The sequence below is a fragment of the Lonchura striata genome, chromosome 3 (assembly GCF_050655825.1).
Source record: "Lonchura striata isolate lonStrDom1 chromosome 3, ASM5065582v1, whole genome shotgun sequence".
NCBI classification, from domain to species: Eukaryota; Metazoa; Chordata; class Aves; order Passeriformes; family Estrildidae; genus Lonchura; species Lonchura striata.
Window position 1 is genome coordinate 76,475,536 of NC_140705.1, and position 16,414 is coordinate 76,491,949.

Genomic DNA, 16,414 nt, shown 5'->3' on the forward strand with positions numbered 1-16,414 from the left:
TGTATTGCTCAGGGATGTGTAGAGTGACTTCCTTGCAGGCAGGGCTGGTTGGAGGACCTGTGAGGTAGTTTCATAGACTTTGTCAGCTGTGGCAAAACCAGAATTGTCTTTTTTGGAAGGTACTTGCTTTCACCTTGGCACGCCCACCTTTTGTTTCTGATTACAAACAAAGCACATGTAGTAAAAGCCCATTACTCCTTCTGTTTTATCCAGTTGCCTTCAACCATAGTTTTCTGTGGTAGTATTTGGGTAATTTTTTTGCATCCAGGGAACCTCATCGCCTCTGTGTTATGTACCAAAAAAAATGGGTGCTGGATATTGAGGAAACAACAGGGAAATTTGCTTTGGGAGGATCTGTGGAACATGGAAAATGGAACTTAATTAGTGTATGTAGGAGAAATACCATTTCCCTTAGGAAAAAGTTACACTGATTTTATTAGTCAAGTAACAAGACAGTTCTGTAGACATTAATTGTTAAAAGTGGCTTCAGTTTTTCAGATAGAAGAAAACGGGGTCATTCTGTTGATGTGGAGGTCTGAAAAAAGACTTGTTCTTTCTTTTTTTATCTACCTTCTTTTTTCTTTCCCTCCAGCTTCCAGGAAGAAAGAAATGTTTTCTAGCTAAATACTGTTTCCAAGGTCCAAAAATACACCTGCAACTTCAATGGTTTCTACTTATCTTTGTTAAACATCTGTGGCTTTTCTTGTCAATGAACATTTCAGACAGCTCTAAACTGTGTTCTTAAATAATTTACAGTTAATAACAAAAAAAAATAATAACAACTACAATAACAAATTTAAAAAATTTTATGACCTGAACATTTAAATTCATTCTCCTTTATCCAATAAAGGATATCTCCTTTAGCTCCTTATATCTTAATATATAAGGCTGTGATGATAGAAATTTCCTCATGCTAGGGAAAACCATCCTATCAGCTTCGAATTTGTCAGCTGTCTTTAACAATAAAATATTACATATTTTAATATACGTAATATATTAAATAATAATCATAAAACTGTACCCATTGCATTATGGGGAGAATTGTTCATTTGGCATCAAACTGTTTAAGATAGCTGTGTAGCTCTAATTAGAAGTTACTTTAATTTTTATGTGTTATAGGAGGGTTTTGTCCACCTTCTCCCACAACTGAGTTTGGTTATTAAGGAAGTGGTTCATGCCCTAAAGGGGGAATATGTAAACAAGGCAAGAACTCTATCATTTTGAGTGGCACAAGTCCTATCTCTTAGAATTTACAGATGTCTCACTGTAAGTCATTTAATCATAGCTGGTCAGCTTAGGTTGCCTTTGTATTCAGTGGAGAATATTTACAGTGAGACACAGGCACCACCAGATGGTGATTCATCTAATCTATTTTAGACACCTATTTTAAGACAAGATGAATCACCCACTGGAGGAGCCTTTCTCCTAGAATCGCAGAAAAATTTAGACTAGCAGGGCCCTCTTAAAGTCACTGATACAACCCCTCATTCAAATCTTGGCTAACTTCCAAGTTAGATCAGTTTGCTCAAGGCTTATCCAGTTGTTTTAAAAATGTCCAAGGATGAAGAGTTTGCAGCCACTCTGAGCACCTTTATCAGTACTAAACCACTTTGATTATTTTTTTCCTTATGTCTGATAAGAGTTTCCAGCATCATAATTTGTCACAAATTGTCTCTTCTTTGTTGTGCACTTGTGAGAAAACTCTTACGCCGCCTCTCCTCTACAACTCGCCTTTAGCTTGTTGAATTCAGCAATTGGCTTTTGGTTTACCCCTTTTCAAGTAACCTAACCTAGTTCCTCTAGCCTCTCCTGGCATGTCATCTAGCACCTTCAGCTATTTAAATAACAGTCTTAGGCATTTGGTGTTCCACTACTGTATTTTCTCCAGTTTGTTAACACCCTGTTGTTTGACATCTGTTTTTGCAGAGCTGCTGTCCAACCAGTTGGTCCCCAGCTTGTACCGATTCTTTTTTCTATCTGCTGACTGAAAAGGAAGGCAGTGGTGACTAAGCTTAATGCTAAAGTTAGGTCATGTAAATAACAACAGCTGATTTCTATAACTAGATTAAATATTAAATTCAGATATGCTGCTATACTTGTAATTTTATGCCTTGAAATCCCATCTGCTTGTTCAATGCTCAGAGTTTGGATGTACCAGATGGATATGTTCTCAATGAACAGATAATAAGACTGCTTGAACTGAGTACCACAGGGGTATATCCTGACACCAGTCAACGAATATCTTTGGCAGTGATCTGGAGGGGATGATGGAAGGCTTGCTCTTAGTTTACAGATGATACCAAATTGTAGGAACCAGTCAAAATACTTAAAGGCAGAGCCACATTTGAGGGATCTAGATGGGATGGATGGAAGGGCCAGCAGGAGCTTTATGAAATTTAGCAAGGACAGCAAATACCAAATCTCACACCTGGGGTGAAGCCCTGCCTCGGAACAATACAGGCCAGGGAACAGCTTGGCAGAAAAGAACTTTATGGGGCTGGTGGAAGACAAAGTGCATATAAGTCTGGAGCGTGCCTTGGCAACGGAGGCAGCAGCTGACAGCCTGCTGGGCTATAGTAACAGGAGTATGGCATGTAGGTAGAGGGATGTGGTTGTGTGCCTCTACTCAGCAATTGTGTAGGCTGCCCCTGGAGTAATGTGTCCAGTTTTGGATCCCCAAGTACAAGAAAGGCATTCCTAAATTATATAGAGTTTAGAGGAGGGTCACCAAGATGGCCATGGCTGGCGCACATGGCAGGTGAAGAGAGACTGAAAGACTTGGGCTTGTTCAGCCTAGAGAAGAGGTGACTGCAGCTGCAGCTACTAGTAGTCCAGCAATTTCTAGAGAAAATCTCTGAATTTCTTCAGAGCAGTGCATGACAGAAGGACAAGAGACCTGAGTTGCAACAAGGGGTTTAGGTTGACTATAAATGAAAAGCTTTTTCATTCTGAAGTCAGTCAAGCAATGAAGCAAGTTGTTCAACTTTCACCATTGAAGGTTTTCAAGACTCAGTTGATAAAACCCTGGTCTTAGGTTCATCTTGCTTTGAGTAAAAGGTTGGACTAGAAAACTCCAGAGACCTGCCCAAGCTGAATTATTCTATGATTTCTGTGAATTGCATTTAGCATCTTTATCTTGCATTTTAAATTTTTTTTTTTTTCCCTTTGGGGAGAGGAGGCAGGTGCAGAGACTTCTTAAAATCCTGTGTAGGAAATGAGAAGTAATTCTGTGAGTTGGTAAAAATATGACATTTAGGTATAAATTTCATTAGTCACATTTCAGGTATTTCCATATCTATCAATTGCTGCATTGCTTTTTTTCCCTATACTAAATTCTTTAAAAAACACCTCTTTAGAAAGCAGTAGTTACTGAAGGGATCTCCAGATGAATGGGTTAAGATGCTATTCATAAAAATACTAGACATAGATAAAAGTACTGCTTTTCAGCCTAATGAGTTTGTCCTTCATGCAGTCCCAAAACACTTGTGAGTACAGCATTTCTCCATTCTGTGATGTTCCTTTAAACAAAAATACCACTGGGCTAAATTCAGCTCTGCAGTCACTCTTATCTCAGATCTCTGCAATCTTGTTGATTCAGCTTTAGTGATATAAAAAGAAAAAAGCAGTTGAATAGGTTCTTAAGACATTAATGGCTACAGCTATCAGGGTATTTTCAGAACTAACCTTAAAATACTTGAATGTGGAATTAGGCAAGTATCATGCTTTAAAAAGATGGTCCAGATGAATGTATTCTATGTTCAATCTTGTTCCAAAGTGGACCTCTGTGTCTGTGGATCTTCATTGCAAAACTATCCAGCATCTCAAATTTGTTAAGTTGGCTTAGAACGAGTTGCAGGGAGGAGTAGAAAAGGGCTCTTTTTGTTCTCTTAAGCAACCTAGATCTTTACCCTGCTCAGTGGATCTGTGAACCTGTCTGAAAGAACTAAAATCAGCCACAGGAATAATGTTTTGCAGCAACCACTGTCTGGGTCTTTTGGCAGACCTTGCTAAGCCATTGCAGTTTTAAAAGCCCACTCATGACTCAGGCAACAAAACGTACAAGGGGGAGACAGTTTCTTTACTCGGATGTGATTGACTCCTTCCAAGCTGGATAGGTATTGGAGGATCTCTTGCCTTCCCCACACCTGTGAGGTTCATATGACATGACTCATCAGAATTATATCTGTGTGCCTGCTCACTTGCATTTAGACTTCCTGCCTCAGTGTTGTATGTGTTTTTATGACCTGCAAAGCTGTACTGTCATCAGAGCACTGTCAGCATGCTCACTTCTCTAAACTATGGGTCGCATATGTTTTGAGCATCCTGACTGCCAAAACTGAGGATGTATCCCTTGCTTTGGCTCCTTACATGCCTGTGTTCATTTCTTTGGGGTATTGAGGTGTAGGGGCTGACGTGAGACAGGGGGCAGGACTCACCCAGGCTCTGTGCTTGCCTCCAAGAGGTGGGAATTACACTGTGGTGAGGTTTAGCTGCTGATGACTTCTTGACAACAGTTTATGTTAGCGTGTTACTGGCCTTAGGGAAAATAAATGGCTTCACTAGAATGTATGGAAAATGTATATTAATCATAGCAGGAAGTACCTTTTCTTGAGGAGCAGATGGTTCACTGGGTTTTGGGCTAGGAAAAATGATTGCTGCCAGACTCAAGGACAGGAATCTGATGGGATCTACTCTCTTATGGCAGAGTAGTAGAATGATTTTACTGTATTCAAAAAATTTCTGTCCAGTTAGCACAAAATAGCTTTCCTTGCTAGCAGCTTTGATTTTTTTTTTTCCATGTCTGTAAAATAAAAGTACTGGAGCTGCACTGCAAGGCTTTAAGTGACTCTCTGCCTTCCTGGTGTGGAATGTCCTGTGTGCCATACGAGTGTGCTGGCTGCAGACTCTTTCTGTGTATTTGTCAGGCATCCATACAGGCACCCTTGAGCTTTGTCCTGTGCTATCTTGTCTGGGTGACCTGTATGTCTTGAAATTCCTCCTACGTTTTGTTCCTGCATGCTGACTCTTCACCTTAATTCCATATCTGGTGCATGTGGCCTAGGTGTTGCGGCTCACATTAATTGCTACCTTCTGCCAAGGGCCTGTGTATCACAGAGGACATACTTTATTTGCTGGGGTCTTTTATTGTCCTGATAGTTTGCCAAAAGGCCTTTGAGGTAGGATCTTCATAGCATTAAAAAAAAAAAAACAAAAAAAACAAAAAAAAAAAACAAAAAAACCCAAAAAAACACCTAAATATTGAAACCCATAAACAAAATGTGCAGGTGCTTCTGGGCTATCTATATGAAATGTTAAAATGTGTGCTTTGCCTCATATGAAGGGATTTCCTTGAGTCAAGCTCACAGAAGCCCAAGTGTACAGAAATCCCCTGTATGTTGACAGATACACATTGATTGAAGTTGGATGATGATAATATGCTATTTGTAGATACATACCTTTTAGATATATCTTGCTACTTTGCTTTCCTGTCAAAATTAGTTGTTTCCATCATCCATGTAGGTAGATTATTGATTATACTTAACTAGCATTCTGATAGCTAAATCACATTGAGAACAGTTTTTAAACAAGATTTTAATAGCTCTTATTGCAATGGTATCATAAACATATGTAGAAAGTACAAGAGTAAGAAAACCCAAGCTCCCCAAAAAAGAAACCCAAACCCATTTTTTCCTTATAATAGACAAATTTGGTCAATATCTAACATGAAAAATCAGTATCAGTATGTTAGCGTTTTTTTCTTTCTGAGACAATCTAAAGCAAATTCTTCAGTGAGTTTAAATTTGTTTTAATGATATCTTCTTTTAAAGAATTATAAAAATTAATTTAAATTTTTAACCTAAATTTTATTTAATCATGAGAAAATTCTTGTCCATCAATCTTGATAAATGCTACCAGTACTTTGTACACAGGCTGAACCCAAGGCTATACACCATTTGACATACATGGGTCATAACTGCACTTCTCTAAAACTTCAGTCAAGTTCTTCAAGAAGTCATTTTGATTAAAAAAAAAAAGAAACAAACCCCCCCCAAAAAAAAAAAAAAACCCAAAAAAACTTTTGAGGGTCTATGATAAAGAAAATGTAAAACATATGAGCTGAATGTAACCAGAGCAGAGAGGGGCTACCATACAACATGCAAGAGTCAATCCTTGAGGCGTAAATCACAGTAAGTTGTGGATCTTCTAAAAATGTCTCTTTTGCACATACAAATCCAAACTGTATAAACTTCTGTCCCAGAAGTTTCTACTTTGATGAGCTTTCACTATAATCCAAGTGTCTTGCTGGCTTGCTGTCTGCACTGCAGGCTCCAGGGCCTTCACACTCCATGAGCTAGGCAACTGCTCCATGCTTGCTGCTTCAGGCTGGGGGACTCCCTCACACTTCCAGCTGTGGCAGCTGCTAGGAAACCAGTAGATCATGAGGTGAACATCTTGATAAAAGGAGCTGGAGGAGTTCTCGCCCACTGCCTGCTAACTCTGGCAGCAGCCAGTGTACTTGAGCTTTGGGGAGCTTGTTCCTCCCTCCTGGAGTGGAGTGTACTGCAAGCCTTTTGTAGCAAATTCTGAGTCCTGACCAGCTGCCCTAGGAACTACCATGTTCAGCCAAGTAAGTCAGTTGGATACTCTGGAAAAAACTGTTCAGATGATGGCATGTGTTGACATGAACCATTCTCTGCCATACTTAAAAAAAAAAAAATTGTAAAATTTGCCATTACTCGTGAGTTGCATCTCATTTTCATGCCTGCTATTTGGGGGTGTGTTTAACAGCTATGTTCTCTCTATCTGCAGCACAGGAGTAGATCTGAGAATGTAACCTGAGGTCATACAAAAGAGTGGTGGAAAATTTTGGGAGCCTGGATAATCTGAGGTGACAGCACTTGAAACTTTCAAGTCACAACCAGACATAAACAAGCATTTGTGGTGGCTTGCGCCCATCGGGCTTTCTACCACATTTCTTTCTGCAGAAGGGCTCCTCTTGTCGTTGGAGTGACAGGGGTGCTGGGCACTGCTTGCAGTCTTACTTTGTTACTGGGGTCTGTCAGGAGCTGGCAGGGGTGGTACAGTGCTTCAGCCCCAGCCTCCTTGAACCTACAAGTCTGAATATGCTACAGACCCCGATGAAGTTTTGCGTTATTTCTAAGTGTAGTTAAAAAAACCAATCCCTGAGAACTGTAAAAGACACAGCTGGGTTGCAGCAGCAGCAGCTTTCCATGCAAACATAGTATCTTATTTAATGGCTGTGAGCATTCCTTGTAGTCGATGGATGGGTGACAGGAAGAAAATGATTTAACAGTATCCTTCTGGACCAATTTTAAACAAAAAGTGAAGTTTTTTTAGCAAGTAAAATATGTGCTGCTGAAGAGATAAAAAACACTTCTGGCATTTATCCTGCAGCCAAATGCAAAATAATGATATATTGTCCTTTTATGTAAGGCTGACTTGTTTTTGTATAGATAGTGGTCAATTTTGCAAAAACATCAAAAATATTTTTAATATATAATTCTAAATTTGGAGGTTCTTTGTGGCATTAAAATGGCAGACACTGATCTGTATGCACCTGAATATTATAGATAAAACAGTCATTCATGATTTAGGGATAGGGATTTCTTAAATTTAGTTTTGTTTTTTAGAAGTATGCATTTCAAATTTAATTTTACACTGTGTGTGTGTATGTATGTCATTGCCCTCTACTGGACAGATTAGAGAAATTTTTTGAGCAATGCTACCAGCTTGCTTGAAGTCTGTGGCTGTTACTTCACCACAATCGGAAGAGGGATGTCTTCACACTCCAAGTATTAAACAAGCATATGGAAATATCTCTTTAAGGTGGGTAGGTTTGTCTTTATATTTTGTGTGCTTAACCAATAGTTTTTAATTTTTATTTTGCAAAAAACTCAGATGTTTTGAGATCTTTGTTTATTTTGTGGAAAGTTGTGCAAGATAAGACTGCTTATCCTTATTAACAGCAATCACTTATATGGGATGGATGTGAAAGATTCTCTTTTGTCTTGGTAAAATCTCTCAAATGTTTCATAAAATGCAAAGATTCAGAAAATTATATTAGCAGTGAAAATAGAACTGTAATGGGCAATGTACTTGTGTTGTAGTTCATGGCTAGGTCAATGTCATATATTCTAATCCTTATTTTTTTTTTTTTTAATTAAATACTAAAATGAACAGGATTAGGATGGGTAAATAATTAAAACCAACTGTCTCACTGTTTTCACACTGTAGTAGGGGGACTTGATCCTGTCTTGTGCCCAAAGCCCCTGTTTACTGGCAGTTTGGGCAGAGTCAGCTATTTTTAGGTTAGATTTTTTTTTTTAATTGGTATCTGACTTTCTGCTGTTAACAGGACCTTGCTTGGAGGTGGCATCATTTGATTATGAGCAGGGACAACTCTCTGATGCTTTAAGGGTTTGGGTTCTGGGTTTCTGGGGAAGAAGAGGTGCAAAATAATCACACATTGCACCTCCCATTTAGTGAGGGTTGCTGAAACATGCAGCTTTTCATGCAGGACAGGAAGGATGGGTTTGGTAGGAGTGGAAGGAAGGTGACAGCTGCCACTAGTGAGTGGAACTTGGGAGGATATCTTATCTGGGGATGCTTTTCCCTCATCTCCTCCCCTAGTTGATAGCTGTTCTCTTCTGTAGCTAGATGGACATCTGTACACACTAAATGGAGAGGAAAATATTGCTGCTGTCTCCAAAGACAGTAGAGTTGAATTTTTAGTACAGTGCTACGTAGAGAATGTTTGGCTGAACAGAAGATGAAAAAACAGGTACTATATGATACAAAAGGATCTAAAGTTGGGATGGTGGCAGGCAGAGACAAAGAGGGAAGCCCCAGGCTTGCTCTGTGAGGACCTACTAGTGGAATTCCAGGAGGTCTTAGGCCTCCAGCAAGTAATGTTTTGATGTTGACCTTTAGCATAAGTTGGGAGTAATGATGAAATGTTGAATGATCACAGAAATTTGAGAAGTGCTGTAAACACAGAGGAGGGTTGGACTGTAACACAGAGAAAAATGTACTATCTTGAGGGCTTCAATAGCAGTAGAAATGGGGGAAGATTAAGTATGTAAAGAGCAACATCATATTTGAAGGGTTCTTTTGGTCCTTTTCTCATCAAGTAGATATTTAACAGATACTGATCTACAGGCATAACTGTCTGAGATACGGTAGCCAGCACAGCTCATTTTAAAGCAGAATTTGATTTTAATAAATCTAATGGTATTCTGCTGACAACCTACCGTGACTTAGTTTGTAGCAGATTTTAGAACTAGTCTTCAGTCAGCAATGATATATCATCTTTTGAGTTGTGTGATTTTGTGCATGTCCTGTTTGTTTAATTAATCTTTAGTTATGAGCACCAAATACAGTAGTAAAGGGAGAATCAACATCTCACTGATAAAAGAGACATACAGTAAAATGAGACACAGAATGGAAACATTACCTGGACTTTGTACAATCCTTGTTATTTTCTCTGAAGTGTTTTAGAGCACCACTGTGCTCTTATGGCTGGAACACTAAGAAGCAGTATGAAATGAGACCTGAAGGGAAGCAAACCTGCACTGAGTCACCTGTAAAGTCACAGGCAGATGTTTTCAGTTTCCTGATATACACAGTTCATTAGAACTTGTGTACATTAAGATATCTATCACTGTGCATTTAATATAATCTAAACAGAAACATCTTGGCAGAGCTTAGATCTCCTTGCTTAATCTCCTTGACATTTCAGAAACAACTTTTTTTGCTAACATTTTAGAGTGTGATGAATTGGGATGTTCAATAAAGCAAATTAGCATAATGGTTTGCATACAGGATATGGATCTTTTGACAAGGTATCAGATTATAAATGAAACTCATCTGCATCTAGCCAGGAGGCACTATGTTTGCTTATATAACCTGACTCCCTCATTATCAGTGCTCTAGCCCTTACCATGATATGCCATTGAGAGGGAGAATGGCTTGAATCAGTCATGAACTGTTTTTAGCTTATATTTGGCAAGGGATAGGGTCAAAGGAAAGAGGAAATTAGGGGTAAGAGAAAAAGTTGTCTGCCTAATTTAGATGTTTGAATGTTGTATGGTGGTTATTAGAGATAGCAAGAGCTAAGAGGGAGTAATTTTTACTAAAATTCACAATGTTGTGTATACAGCTGGGTTGATGCTAGAATCTGGAAGAGATTTACTACATAGTCTTGATTTATTATTATTTTTCTTTGGCTTTCAGTCATACCAGAACTGGATGCTGAAGAGAATAGGGAACTTGTAAACTAGTAGAGTGGTTTCGGTACACTACACTTTGCATGGTATGTCAGAATGCAGAGACAAGTGCTCTATGCATCCTGAAACTGGAAGATGCCTCTAAGAGTGAAGTGGTGATCAGGAGGGCAAGTAATGGCTAAAAACATGCTGAATAGCAGAGATAATTTCTGTAGATAGAACTGTGATAATAAAGCTGTGACAAGCTGATGGCTATTGACATATGAACACAAAGTACATGGAAGGATCTTTTTTTGGTGACTCCCATTGCTGTCCCAGAAAACCAAGCTCAAGAATTCCTGCCTGTCATAAATGTGAGTCAGTAAGGCTAGGAATGTTACTCAGTATATCAGAGTTAAGTTAATGAAGTGTGGGAATATTTTGTCAAAAATTTACCACCTACATGCCTGACAAAGTTCATTAAAGATCTACTGACGAACAGAAGACATGTTAAATAATTTAAAGAAAACTTACCAGTTTCACTAGAAAACATGATGCCTTTTTTCTCACTTCATGGACTGAGTGAACAAACATGCAACTACATCCTTGCTGCTACAACTTTTGAAGGAAAAGAATTAGGATTCAACAGTAGAGCTTCAGAGGATGTTAGAGAAGCCACATAGCGCGAGCAGTTAGGAATAGAACTGTCTCAGGAAGGAAACAGATTCAGATACTAGTGGAGCCTATCCAGACAAAAGTGTCCTTCATGTTGTGAGACTGGACTGGATCTAAAGCAAGCAGAGATGGTGAGGGTCCTGGCTACAGCACAGGAGGGATTTCAGGGTACTGGACATAGTGGTATGGAGGTTGCAATATGTGCAGGTTACCATTTATGAGAGGAACAGAACACAGAAGGCAGCTGGTTATTAAAGCACTTGGCAGTTTGTTGGAGGATAGCTGCAAACATCTTGAAATGCCAGGGCCTTCAATTAAACCATGCTTTCTATTCTTCCCTCGTGCAACATCTTAAGTACAGTTTGAAAACATAATTCTGCCACCTAAACTTTGTGTTCCTTAGGCTCCATTCACAGAAGTCTTGCTTCTTCCAGTCTAGAAAATACAGTGCCCTGCCTGGTGGAGGAAGACCATAATCAGTGTATGTAAAGGACTATAAACTCTTTAATTTTGATCAAATAATACAGTGTCTGTTTGCTATCAGAAATTCAGTCATGAGTATACTGGGCAAGATTTTCTGTCCATCTCACATTTACTAGCAAGCACCTGAAGCATCTCTGATTTTGTAAAAGCATTATTCTAACCAGTGTTAGTTTGTTTTCTTATTTTTCTAAATCAGTCTAGAGAAAATCAAGTTCATGACTGAGTAATATCTTAATGATATGCAGAGAACATGTTCAAGTGGTAGGCCCATGTAATCTTCATTAAGTCTATGCTATAAATGCCAAGAAATCAGAGTCACTTCAAATAATTTAGATTAAGGTCTCTTTGAACTGTGTGGCTTATTTCAAGGCCAATATCCTGCTTTTTACTATGAGCAAGGAAATCCTGCTGATGTTAGTACAGTTCCAGGCATGCTTGCCAAGATATCAACAAGAAAGCCTTTTGCATTGACTTGGACTGGAGAACTCCTATTTATCTTGCCCCTGCAGTTCCAGGACTCTGAAACTTGTCCTGTTTCTTGGATCAAAATATTTGGTGATCTTGCAGCCACTCTGTAATAAACTTGTTCAACAGGATTTTGGATGGGACTAACCATATATGCCACACTGAACTGAAAAGCTGGAGTGGCAGAAAGGAGCTTTTAGTTTTTCTTTTCTTAGATGAAAAGTTGGCAGAGCCATTATTTCAGATGCTGCTGGAATTCTGTTCAAATACTGCAAAAAGACTGCTTTGAAGATTTTGTTGTTGTTTTAAACAGGAGAGAAAAAACATTTAGTTAACATGCTGGACCTGTGCATCAAAAGGGACATGAGTGTCCTTATTCCTTCTTCACAGCTCAGGGAAGTGAAGCTTAGGAAAGTAAGCTTGGCCTGCTCAGGATCATGCATCACAGAGAATTGGATACAGTGGTAGAGCTGGTTTTTTTACCCTGAAGGGACATCCCATCTTCTAGAGAGTAAGGCTGAGGTAGCAGCCTACTGTCACTAGGTTCTTTTAAAACTACCCAAACTTCAATCACCAAATCAAGCTGTTTTGAAATGAACTCTGAGTTTAGTTAGAATTATGTGAGAGAGTCAATCTAGACTTGCAGCTACTAAATAAATGTATATCAGAATAGAGCTTGATTTTCTTTTTTCCTTAAATTGAAATTTGCTGGAAAAGACTAAAGCCAGTAGCAAATTTCCACTTTGTTCTTCCAAAATATTTAATTTATGAAAAATCTGTGAAGAAAAGAGCAAAAGGTGATAGCTGTACATGAACTTCTGTTTTTTTCATCTGTTGCAATTTTGGAATGATTTTGCATTCTGTTTGACTATAAGTTAAAATTTAAAATAAAGTTGCATCATTGGTGTCAGAGATAGTTATTGCTCTGGTGCTCCTGCTCTTAGAGATTATTTTCTCACCTATGTGGATTTTTAAGTGTTTAGGGTCTTTATGCTGTGCATCAACAGATTTCAGATGAGGAATTGGGTGCAGCATTTTCCAGCAAAGTCTGTAATGATTTCTTTTGTATGATTTTTATTTTGGTAGTATGCTTATGTATTCAAAAGTTAAGGTTCCCATAGCAATGTTAACGTGGCCATACTGCACATATGCAGCATTTCCAATAACTGTTAATTTATGCTCACTCTGTATCTTGAATGTTGCTGAATTACTGTTGCTGTGGGAACCTAAACTTTTGAGCCTTCTGACTTCTTTGCGTAGCTTAATGCCCATTTTTTTTGAACCTTTCTTAATTTCTTGAGAACTGTATATATTAGAAAACAGTGGTCAAAATCAAAACATATTTTGAATGTATTTTCAAGTAAACAGTTTTAAATTCAAATTTCTATCTAAGGTAGTTACCCTAGAACAAATAGCACAATAACTGCATGGTCTGGGGTATGCCCCCAGTTCCTTCAGAAATCGAGTGCTGCTACAGGTGCTGGCATATTCCTCTACTCACATTTACCTCAACAGGCAGGGTTCTTTGAGTGTAGACCAGGGCCATCCTTGGCAGCAATTCCTAACCATGTGAGTGGGGAGAAGGAATTCAGTGACATAGATACTATTTTCAAACTATGTGATGAGGCTCTTCTACCAGTAATAGTATTTGTAGCATGCTCTGAAACTCACTTGATATACTTGTAATTTATTTTATTGACTGCTCTCTAAAAAATTTGGGGGAACTATTAACCAGATGTAGGTGATTGCAGGTTCTTCTTGAAATTAAACAGTAGGGGTCTCCAATTGTGCAATGACAACTTCTGCACTGTTCCTTACAAAAGCACGATGATTTAAGGATTCGCCTGCATGAGGAAAATTGATTGGCAGGACTGTTCCCTTCTAACTATGAGGGTATAATTTAGCTGTTCTAGAATAACTCCCACATGTGGATGAAATATTCCAAAATAAAAATGATTTTATTCTATAACTATTATTTAACTTTGGGAATGGAGTAATTATCCCAGAATAAAATAATCACTCTACTTCAAGAGCAGAATAATTATTACAGAATCAGAGTTGCTTATTTTGGATTAGTGCATGAGCACTGAGGAGCTGTTAGGGAGAAATTTTTATATATTTGCCCTCCCTAGTGTTCACAGGCTAGTGAATCCTGCTTGTCATACTGTGCATCTGGTGGCCTCGAAGTTGTGTTCGGGAACATATGTGCTGCAAAGAAGGGTCTTCAGTCATATAACCTGAAGTTCCAGTTGAAAAAATCATCGTTTTTAGGGGTTGATTATTAGTACAGGTGATTCCATAATAGTTGATTTAAATAGTGTGTCTGTTCCTAATGTGGCACAAAAGTCTGAGTGATTTTTGATGCTTGAAGCCTTTCTGGTGGGACTTATCCAGGGCCAAAGGGTTGGAGATTGGAGCTGCTCAAGAATGAAGCTGTGCCTGTAGAAGGTTTGTAAGGCAATGCAGGGGAATACCAAGGGGATGGGTGAGTTTGCTCTTCGCTAGGGTCTTCAGATGAGGATATCTTGAACCCTACTCCTGCCCTGGCCAAACCAGGCTGTTCTTCCCAGGGGAGGATGAGTGGTTGGGTCCTGTGGGAGCCAGGTTAGAGGTGCTGGCCTGTGGCAGGCGCAGGAAGTCTCGGGATGCCTGTGTCTAAAGGGAGCTTGACATACTTCCAGAGTCAGTGCAGTTCACTGGTGACGACATACAATTGCTGTCACCTAGGAAATGAAACATGTTCCCATGGCAACCCCAAGGCTGCGTTATTACTCAGCTTCAAAATGTTGACAGTTGGAAAAAGGCCTCTTCAGATATCACCCCCGCCCACCCCAAAGGGTTTTTTCCCTCCTTAATAAATGCACTTTATTATTTAATCTGAAACAGTTAGGGGAAAGGCATATATTTAACTCAAGATACTTCATGGAAATAAATCTTTAGAAATAAAAAAGCAAGATGCTTTAGACACTTAAAAACTACACTGTCTCCTAAAATAGTTACAGATTCTGTGAAGGTAATTTTAATGGCTCTTCAGTTGGCTTAAATCATCAGTCAGCCTCTGGAAAGTTTTTTTTTTTTATTATTTTACATAGTTTGAATCACTCTGAAAGTCTCCAACTATAAACTCTAGCTTTGTTTTGTAACTATATATAAACAACCTGGGAATTGACACCTTTATTTTACTGTAGTATGAATGGAGACACACTTGCTGTATGCTGCCTTCTGCATTTCTTCAATTTTTTTCCCCCATTTTTTTTAACCTGGCCTGGTTACATGTGCCCTGCCTCTGAGGTACATTAGACTTTTGCAAGGCTTTTCCCCTATGTTACTGATAACACAGACAAAGCATCCACCTCAGACCATATTTGTGTTCATTTTTGCACTCTGCCAACTACAATGTGCTTTTTTTTACGCTGTCTTCATTCTCTTGTTTATATAGCAAAGTATATCTTGGCCTGATTTTTAAATTATTTTCATTTATCCTTTTCCTGCTTGATCTCTACTATTAGGGAAATCTCATTCTTTACCATTTCAACCTATTTTTGATGACTTGGTAGGTTTTCATCCTACTCTTAGTATCCACCTCCAAATAGTTATTCATCCAGGATATCTGATACTCCTTAACACAAGTCCTCATAATTACTGAAAATACAATTTTGGAATTTATGCCCTGGGTACCTCTGTCTTGGAGAAGTTCCAGACTTACTTCACATTCAAGTCCCTGACATCCTCGATTCATCTGATTTTACTAATAGAGCTTAACTGAGGTATCTGTTTTAATTGTAGAAACCTGTTGTGGAGTTTTTCTTTATATTTCTAGTTAATTTTAAAGGAAAGCCTCTTGTGATCCTTCTGTCCAAGGTCATATTCTATATTGAGATTTTTTATAATGTCCTTACTGCTCACTGAAAGCAAATCTAAATTTGCTTTTCTTAGTGTATTGAATAGCTGAAGAGGTTAGAGTAGCTGATTGTATCTGTCATCTTTAGCTCCTTAATTGTATGAGAAAAAGGTTCATCATTGTTAATATTACTCCTTGCTAATGCTGTTGAACAAAATCTATAATTTTACTTTGAAATGTTTTTATTTCACTGCAAAATACTGAAATTAATCTTCTGATGTAGTCTGGAAGAAAGCGATCTGGAATAGTTCATGATCATCCATCCATTTGCTGAAATTTTCTGTGTTCAGTGTAACTATTACAGTTTCCATGTAGTTCCACTTCATTCTGGATCAACTGGGAATCAGTAATACATGGAAAAAGTAGATGGTGATTAGTTTACATGGAGAAGCTTATGTGAACTATTGCAGTGTTTCACTGTTTCTGCTAAAACTAACCACAACTAAACCTTAAATAGGCAAAGGACTTCTCTCTTGAAGTTTGAGCAACCTTTTATCTGGAAAGGCAAAGGTATTTCGTTCTTACCTCACTGTTAACTCTGCTCATATGATTGATACTGGCAACACTCCCATCAGCTGCTGATTTGGGAGGTGCTGACTAACATAACTACTGTCAGGTAATCTCTTGGCTGTGACCTCAAGTCAGCTGAGATGTTGTGAGGTTC

General features: G+C 38.6%; 1 protein-coding gene across 6 annotated transcripts in view; it reads left to right on the forward strand.

The window, feature by feature from the left end:
- Positions 1–16,414, forward strand: part of PDE10A (phosphodiesterase 10A) — a 352,020-nt gene that overhangs the window by 22,897 nt on the left and 312,709 nt on the right. The window contains exon 1 of one of the 6 annotated variants that reach the window (XM_021544163.4): positions 1,379–7,848. The exons of 4 other annotated variants lie outside the window; for them this stretch is intronic. The gene's annotated coding sequence lies outside the window, so the exon portion shown is untranslated. Of the gene's footprint in view, positions 1–1,378; positions 7,849–16,414 lie in introns of those variants that run through there. One more of the 6 variants, XM_085575512.1, reaches the window with a different exon arrangement.